Source organism: Panulirus ornatus, chromosome 15 (genome assembly GCF_036320965.1).
Source record: "Panulirus ornatus isolate Po-2019 chromosome 15, ASM3632096v1, whole genome shotgun sequence".
Classification (NCBI taxonomy): Eukaryota; Metazoa; Arthropoda; class Malacostraca; order Decapoda; family Palinuridae; genus Panulirus; species Panulirus ornatus.
In genome coordinates this window covers 17,351,350-17,361,363 of record NC_092238.1, presented here as the reverse complement: position 1 = coordinate 17,361,363, position 10,014 = coordinate 17,351,350, and positions in this window count along the sequence as shown.

The following is a 10,014-nucleotide window of genomic DNA, read 5'->3' as shown; positions in this document are numbered from 1 at the left end:
TCACTGCTTCTAACAACTTGCCTCCCACACCATATATTCTTAATATATATATATATATATACATATATTCATCAGCGAACAACAACTGACTCACTTCCCAAGCTCTCTCATCCCCAACAGACTTCATACTTGCCCCTCTTTCCAAAACTCTTGCATTTACCTCCCTAACAACCCCATCCATAAACAAATTAAACAACCATGGAGACATCACACACCCCTGCCGCAAACCTACATTCACTGAGAACCAATCACTTTCCTCTCTTCCTACACGTACACATGCCTTACATCCTCGATAAAAACTTTTCACTGCTTCTAACAACTTGCCTCCCACACCATATATTCTTAATACCTTCCACAGAGCATCTCTATCAACTCTATCATATGCCTTCTCCAGATCCATAAATGCTACATACAAATCCATTTGCTTTTCTAAGTATTTCTCACATACATTCTTCAAAGCAAACACCTGATCCACACATCCTCTACCACTTCTGAAACCACACTGCTCTTCCCCAATCTGATGCTCTGTACATGCCTTCACCCTCTCAATCAATACCCTCCCATATAATTTACCAGGAATACTCAACAAACTTATACCTCTGTAATTTGAGCACTCACTCTTATCCCCTTTGCCTTTGTACAATGGCACTATACAAGCATTCCGCCAATCCTCAGGCACCTCACCATGAGTCATACATACATTAAATAACCTTACCAACCAGTCAACAATACAGTCACCCCCTTTTTTAATAAATTCCACTGCAATACCATCCAAACCTGCTGCCTTGCCGGCTTTCATCTTCCGCAAAGCTTTTACTACCTCTTCTCTGTTTACCAAATCATTTTCCCTAACCCTCTCACTTTGCACACCACCTCGACCCAAACACCCTATATCTGCCACTCTGTCATCAGACACATTCAACAAACCTTCAAAATACTCATTCCATCTCCTTCTCACATCACCACTACTTGTTATCACCTCCCCATTTACGCCCTTTACTGAAGTTCCCATTTGCTCCCTTGTCTTACGCACCCTATTTACCTCCTTCCAGAACATCTTTTTATTCTCCCTAAAATTTACTGATAGTCTCTCACCCCAACTCTCATTTGCCCTTTTTTTCACCTCTTGCACCTTTCTCTTGACCTCCTGTCTCTTTCTTTTATACTTCTCCCACTCAATTGCATTTTTTCCCTGCAAAAATCGTCCAAATGCCTCTCTCTTCTCTGTCACTAATACTCTTACTTCTTCATCCCACCACTCACTACCCTTTCTAAACAGCCCACCTCCCACTCTTCTCATGCCACAAGCATCTTTTGCGCAATCCATCACTGATTCCCTAAATACATCCCATTCCTCCCCCACTCCCCTTACTTCCATTGTTCTCACCTTTTTCCATTTTGTACAGTCTCTCCTGATACTTCTTCACACAGGTCTCCTTCCCAAGCTCACTTACTCTCACCACCTTCTTCACCCCAACATTCACTCTTCTTTTCTGAAAACCCATACTAATCTTCACCTTAGCGGATTCATGTGAGAAACTGCAGAAGCTGGTGACGGAGTTTGGTAAAGTGTGTGGAAGAAGAAAGTTAAGAGTAAATGTCAATAAGAGCAAGGTTATTAGGTACAGTAGGGTTGAGGGTCAAGTCAATTGGGAGGTGAGTTTGAATGGTGAGAGGCTGGAGGAAGTGAAGTGTTTTAGATATCTGGGAGTGGATCTGTCAGCGGATGGAACCATGGAAGCGGAAGTGGATCATAGGGTGGGGGAGGGGGCGAAAATTTTGGGAGCCTTGAAAAATGTGTGGAAGTCGAGAACATTATCCCGGAAAGCAAAAATGGGTATGTTTGAAGGAATAGTGGTTCCAACAATGTTGTATGGTTGCGAGGCGTGGGCTATGGATAGAGTTGTGCGCAGGAGGATGGATGTGCTGGAAATGAGATGTTTGAGGACAATGTGTGGTGTGAGGTGGTTTGATCGAGTAAGTAACGTAAGGGTAAGAGGGATGTGTGGAAATAAAAAGAGCGTGGTTGAGAGAGCAGAAGAGGGTGTTTTGAAGTGGTTTGGGCACATGGAGAGAATGAGTGAGGAAAGATTGACCAAGAGGATATATGTGTCGGAGGTGGAGGGAACGAGGAGAAGAGGGAGACCAAATTGGAGGTGGAAAGATGGAGTGAAAAGGATTTTGTGTGATCGGGGCCTGAACATGCAGGAGGGTGAAAGGAGGGCAAGGAATAGAGTGAATTGGAGCGATGTGGTATACAGGGGTTGACGTGCTGTCAGTGGATTGAATCAAGGCATGTGAAGCGTCTGGGGTAAACCATGGAAAGCTGTGTAGGTATGTATATTGCGTGTGTGGACGTGTGTATGTACATGTGTATGGGGGGGGTTGGGCCATTTCTTTCGTCTGTTTCCTTGCGCTACCTCGCAAACGCGGGAGACAGCGACAAAGTATAAAAAAAAAAAAAAAAAAAAATACATATATATATATATATATATATATATATATATATATATATATATATATATATATATATATATATATATATATATATATATTTTTTTTTTTTTTTTTTATACTTTGTCGCTGTCTCCCGCGTTTGCGAGGTAGCGCAAGAAAACAGACGAAAGAAATGGCTCAACCCCCCCATACACATGTACATACACACGTCCACACACGCAAATATACATACCTACACAGCTTTCCATGGTTTACCCCGGACGCTTCACATGCCTTGATTCAAATCCACTGACAGCACGTCAACCCCTGTATACCACATCGCTCCAATTCACTCTATTCCTTGCCCTCCTTTCACCCTCCTGCATGTTCAGGCCCCGATCACACAAAATCCTTTTCACTCCATCTTTCCACCTCCAATTTGGTCTCCCTCTTCTCCTCGTTCCCTCCACCTCCGACACATATATCCTCTTGGTCAATCTTTCCTCACTCATTCTCTCCATGTGCCCAAACCATTTCAAAACACCCTCTTCTGCTCTCTCAACCACGCTCTTTTTATTTCCACACATCTCTCTTACCCTTACGTTACTTACTCGATCAAACCACCTCACACCACACATTGTCCTCAAACATCTCATTTCCAGCACATCCATCCTCCTGCGCACAACTCTATCCATAGCCCACGCCTCGCAACCATACAACATTGTTGGAACTACTATTCCTTCAAACATACCCATTTTTGCTTTCCGGGATAATGTTCTCGACTTCCACACATTTTTCAAGGCTCCCAAAATTTTCGCCCCCTCCCCCACCCTATGATCCACTTCCGCTTCCATGGTTCCATCCGCTGACAGATCCACTCCCAGATATCTAAAACACTTCACTTCCTCCAGTTTTTCACCATATATATATATATATATATATATATTTTTTTTTTTTTTGCTTTGTCGCTGTCTCCCGCGTTTGCGAGGTAGCGCAAGGAAACAGACGAAAGAAATGGCCCAACCCACCCCCATACACATGTATATACATACGTCCACACACGCAAATATACATACCTACACAGCTTTCCATGGTTTACCCCAGACGCTTCACATGCCTTGATTCAATCCACTGACAGCACGTCACCCCCGGTATACAACATCGCTTCAATTCACTCTATTCCTTGCCCTCCTTTCACCCTCCTGCATGTTCAGGCCCCGATCACACAAAATCTTTTTCACTCCATCTTTCCACCTCCAATTTGGTCTCCCTCTTCTCGTTCCCTCCAGCTCCGACACATATATCCTCTTTGTCAATCTTTCCTCACTCATTCTCTCCATGTGCCCAAACCATTTCAAAACACCCTCTTCTGCTCTCTCAACCACGCTCTTTTTATTTCCACACATCTCTCTTACCCTTACGTTACTTACTCGATCAAACCACCTCACACCACACATTGTCCTCAAACATCTCATTTCCAGCACATCCATCCTCCTGCGCACAACTCTATCCATAGCCCACGCCTCGCAACCATACAACATTGTTGGAACCACTATTCCTTCAAACATACCCATTTTTGCTTTCCGAGATAATGTTCTCGACTTCCACACATTCTTCAAGCCTTCCAGAATTTTCGCCCCCTCCCCCACCCTATGATCCACTTCCGCTTCCATGGTTCCATCCGCTGCCAGATCCACTCCCAGATATCTAAAACACTTCACTTCCTCCAGTTTTTCTCCATTCAAACTCACCTCCCAATTGACATGACCCTCAACCCTACTGTACCTAATAACCTTGCTCTTATTCACATTTACTCTTAACTTTCTTCTTTCACACACTTTACCAAACTCAGTCACCAGCTTCTGCAGTTTCTCACATGAATCAGCCACCAGCGCTGTATCATCAGCGAACAACATATATATATATATATATATATATATATATATATATATATATATATATATATATATATATATATATATATATATATATATATATATATAAATATATATATATATATATATATATATATATATATATATATATATATATATATATATATATATATATATATATATATATATTTCTTTCTTTCATACTATTTGCCATTTCCCGCGATAGCGAGGTAGCGTTAAGAACAGCGGACTGGGTCTTTGAGGGAATATCCTCACCTGGCCCTCTTCTCTGTTCCTTCTTTTGGGAAAAAAAAAAAAAAAAAAAAAAAAAGAGAGAGGGGAGGATTTCCAGCCTCCCGCTCCCTTCCCTTTTAGTCGCCTTCTACGACACGCAGGGAATACGTGGGAAGTATTCTTTCTCCCCTATCCCCAGGGAATATATATATATATATATATATATATATATATATATATATATATATATATATATATATATATATATATATATATATATATATATATTATCCCTGGGGATAGGGGATTAAGAATACTTCCCACGTATTCCCTGCGTGTTGTAGAAGGTGACTAAAAGGAGAGGGAGCGGGAGGCTGGAAATCCTCCCCTCTCGTTTTTTTTAAATTTTCCAAAAGAAGGAACAGAGGGGGGCCAGGTGAGGATATTCCACAAAGGCCCAGTCCTCTGTTCTTAACGCTACCTCGCTAATGCGGGAAATGGCGAATAGTTTACAAGAAAGAATATATATATATATATATATATATATATATATATATATATATATATATATATATATATATATATATATATATATATATACATATATATATATATATATATATATATATATATATATATATATATATATATATATTTTTTTTTTATTATACTTTGTCGCTGTCTCCCGCGTTTGCGAGGTAGCGCAAGGAAACAGACGAAAGAAATGGCCCAACCCCCCCCATACACATGTATATACATACGTCCACACACGCAAATATACATACCTACACAGCTTTCCATGGTTTACCCCAGACGCTTCACATGCCTTGATTCAATCCACTGACAGCACGTCAACCCCGGTATACCACATCGCTCCAATTCACTCTGTTCCTTGCCCTCCTTTCACCCTCCTGCATGTTCAGGCCCCGATCACACAAAATCTTTTTCACTCCATCTTTCCACCTCCAATTTGGTCTCCCTCTTCTCCTCGTTCCCTCCACCTCCGACACATATATCCTCTTGGTCAATCTTTCCTCACTCATTCTCTCCATGTGCCCAAACCACTTCAAAACACCCTCTTCTGCTCTCTCAACCACGCTCTTTTTATTTCCACACATCTCTCTTACCCTTACGTTACTCACTCGATCAAACCACCTCACACCACACATTGTCCTCAAACATCTCATTTCCAGCACATCCATCCTCCTGCGCACAACTCTATCCATAGCCCACGCCTCGCAACCATACAACATTGTTGGAACCACTATTCCTTCAAACATACCCATTTTTGCTTTCCGAGATAATGTTCTCGACTTCCACACATTCTTCAAGGCCCCCAGAATTTTCGCCTCCTCCCCCACCCTATGATCCACTTCCGCTTCCATGGTTCCATCCGCTGCCAGATCCACTCCCAGATATCTAAAACACTTCACTTCCTCCAGTTTTTCTCCATTCAAACTCACCTCCCAATTGACTTGACCCTAAACCCTACTGTACCTAACCTTGCTCTTATTCACATTTACTCTTAACTTTCTTCTTCCACACACTTTACCAAACTCAGTCACCAGCTTCTGCAGTTTCTCACATGAATCAGCCACCAGCGCTGTATCATCAGCGAACAACAACTGACTCACTTCCCAAGCTCTCTCATCCCCAACAGACTTCATACTTCATATATAAACACACACACAGACATATACATATATAAGCATTTACATAATTCATACTGTCTGCCCTTATTCATTCCCATCGCCACCCCGCCACACATGAAATAACAACCCCCTTCCCCAACGCATGTGCGCGAGGTTGCGCTAGGAAAAGACAAAGGCCACATTCGTTCACACTCAGTCTCTAGCTGTCATAAATAATGCACCGAAACCACAGCTCCCTTTCCACATCCATACACGCACATATCCATAAATATATATACACATGCACATACATTACATATAGACACACGTTGTACATATTCATACTTGCTTACCTTCATCCATTCCTATCGCTACCCCACCCCACACGATACAGCATCGCTATTCCCTCCTTCAGCGAGGCAGCACCGGGTAAACAGACAAAAAAGGGCCACATTTGTGCACACTCAATCTCTAGCTGTCATGTATAATGCACCGAAACCACAGCTCTCTATCCACATCCAAGTTCCACGAACCTTTCCACGGTTTACCCAAGACGTTTCACATGCTCTGGTTTAGTCCACTGACAGCACGTCGACCTCGGTATACCACATAGTTCCATTTCACTATTCCTTGCACGCTTCTCACCCTCCTGTATGTTCAGACCCCGATTGCTCAGAATCTTTTTCACTCCAATCTTGCACCTCCAATTTGGTCTCCCGCTTCTTGTTCCCTCCACCTCTGACACATATCCTCTTTGTCAATCTTGCCTCACTCATTCTCTCCATGTTACCAAATCACTTCAACACATCCTCTAGTGCTTTCTCAATCACACTCTTTTTATTACCACACATCTCTCTTACCCTTTCATTACTTACTCGATCAAACCACCTCACATCACATATTGTCCTCAGATATCTCATTTCCAACACATCCATCCTCCTCGTACAACCCTATCTATAGCCCATGCCTCGCAACCATACAGTATTGTTGGAACTACTAATCCTCAAAGAAACCCATTTTTGCTCTCTGAGATAATGTACTCCCTTTCCACACATTCTTCATCGCTCCCAAAACCTTCACCCCCTCCCCCATCCTTTGACTCACTTCCGCTTCCATGGTTCCATCCGGTGTTAAGTCCACTCCCAGATATCTAAGACGCTTCACTTCCTCTAATTTTTTTCCATTCAGGTTTACATTACAATCAACTTGTCCCTCAACCCTACTGAATCTAATAACCTTGCTCGTATTCACACAGTCAATGTTATATGGCGAGGGAAGTGTCTGCTTAATATATGAGTACTGGTAACAATGTTGTAAGTAGGACCGACGTTTACTGCTCCAGGATAAGCTAAGGCTAAAGGTGTCAGAGCTTCAGATATAAAAGCCAAAGAAAATGATCTTAGGATTCTTTATATGATGACATTGTTGATTGAAATGAAAAATATCTAAAAAAAGAAAAAAAAATATCAAAAGAAAAGTAATTTTCCAGACTATTGGTAGGGTATTGAAGACTCGAGAATGCTCTCTAGTTTTATATTATGTGTGTTTGTTGGTTATCATAAAGATAGACTTACAAGTCATGTACTAAACTACATTCATATTGACACAGTACCGCTCGTAACAAGAGGCACACCGGCATCAGTGAGTGTTGGCGTTAGCCGGATGTGATGTCGGAGTGAAGAAATTGGTCGCCGTGATTACGAAGGGGAGAAACCTAAGCCGAGAGATATACGACACACCACGTTATAACAAACACACCAGCGGCCTCCTCAGTGGCGGGGATGGAGTGATACACTGTCTTTAACCAAACTAAGTTTACGGTTAAGATTCAAGACAGACTTTACACGTCTATATGATGTCCCAGTATCAAATTATTGGCTTAAGCTCGTACACTTTAATCTCTGTTAAGGCATCACAGTTGTTGATTCAGTCACCGACGATTACCTCCTCTCTTGATATAAAGAACTCTGTACGTATGTTTTAGTCTATAGATTTTCTCTGTTATTTTTAGCTGTTGAGGCTACAGGCTCAAGGCCAGCCTGGGACATCCTGAGCCAAGGTGATTACGTGTCCTCCTATGACACACACATCAGGTGGGGATTCCTGGCCAGGGAAGCTCTGCTCAGGCCAGCCCACGTCAGATGTGGCCGTAGTACGGCCTACTCGATAGCCCCATCTCGCTCACCAGCGCCAGGTCAATCGACCCTTCTCCACATCTCCTCATACTCTCTGATTTCTTCAACTTTCCCCAAAGTCTTCCTTCGTTTTCTAAGCGAGCTTTTCATATCTTCGATACATTTCACTCCAGGAATCCCTGTTGGACGTCTATTCAGCGACACAAGGAACAAAAAGTGGATTTTCAGATGACACTCCCGATTGTCTTTGGCTGGGTCTTGGATATCCAAAAATGAATTTGGAACTTGGTTTGAATTAAGCAAGTTATATAGACACGCTTTTTCATGATGAGTTTCCTCTCATTAAAACAAGAAAATTATGGGGTATGGTAAGCAAAATTTGCCCTATTTCAATCAGTTGAACAGCTAGAACCATAAATGACAGTTCATTCTTTTTCCAAGGTTCATCCTTTATAATGATATAAGATTTCTCATTCACTGCATTGGGAGGCGGCCAGACGTTAAAGATCATTATCAAGGCTCAAATAAACAAGAAAAATGTTTTCCTCACATTATCATTTTCTTTCCTTACACCTCGAAGCTTTGGAATCTCTGCCGTATCATGTATTTCCCACAAACTATAAACATGTTTTTCGAATGCCTTTAGTAGTAACATAAGAAAGAGGTTACAAAGAGTGATTTTGAGATCTGATAACACATTACCTCTCTCCTCCCCTAAGGTCAAGAGAAAGGTGCAAGAGGTGAAAAAGAGGGCAAATGAGAGTTGGAGTGAGAGAGTATCATTAGATTTTAGGGAGAATAAAAAGATGTTTTGGAAGGAGGTAAATAAAGTGCGTAAGACGAGAGAACAAATGGGAACATCGGTGAAGGTGGCTAATGGGGAGGTAATAACGAGTAGTGGTGAAGTGGAAGGAGATGAAGTGAGTATTTTGAAGGTTTGTTGAATGTGTTTAATGATAGAGTGACAGATATAAGATGTTTTGGTCGAGGTGGTGTGCAAAGTGAGAGGGTCAGGGAGAATGGTTTGGTAAACAGAGAAGAGGTAGTAAAAGCTTTGCGGAAGATGAAAGCCGGAAAGGCAGCGGGTTTGGATGGTATTGTAGTGGAATTTATTAAAAAAGGGGATGACTGTATTGTTGACTGGTTGGTAAGGTTATGTAATGTATGTATGGTTCATAGTGATGTGCCTGAGAATTGGCGAAATGCATGCATAGTGCCATTGTACAAGTGCAAAGGGGATAAATGCGAGTGCTCAATTACAGAAGTATAAGTTTGTTGAGTATTCTGGGAAATTATATGGGAGGGTATTGAGAGGGTAATGTCATGTACAGAGCATCAGACTGGGGAAGAGCAGTGTGGTTTCAGAAGTGGTAGAGGATGTGTGGATCAGGTGTATGCTTTGAAAAATATATGTGAGAAATACTTAGAAAAACAGATGGATTTGTATGTAGCATTTATGGATCCTGAGAAGGCATATGATAGAGTTCATAGTGCTGCTCTGTAGAAGGTATCAAAAGTATATGGTGAAGGAGGTAAGTTGCTAGAAGCAGTGAAAGTGATTGGTTCCTATTGAATGTCGGTTTGCGGCAGGGTTGTGTGATGTCTTCATAGTTGTTTAATTTGCTTATGAATGGGATTGTTTGGAAGGTGAATGCAAGAGTTTTGGAGAGAGAGGCAATTATG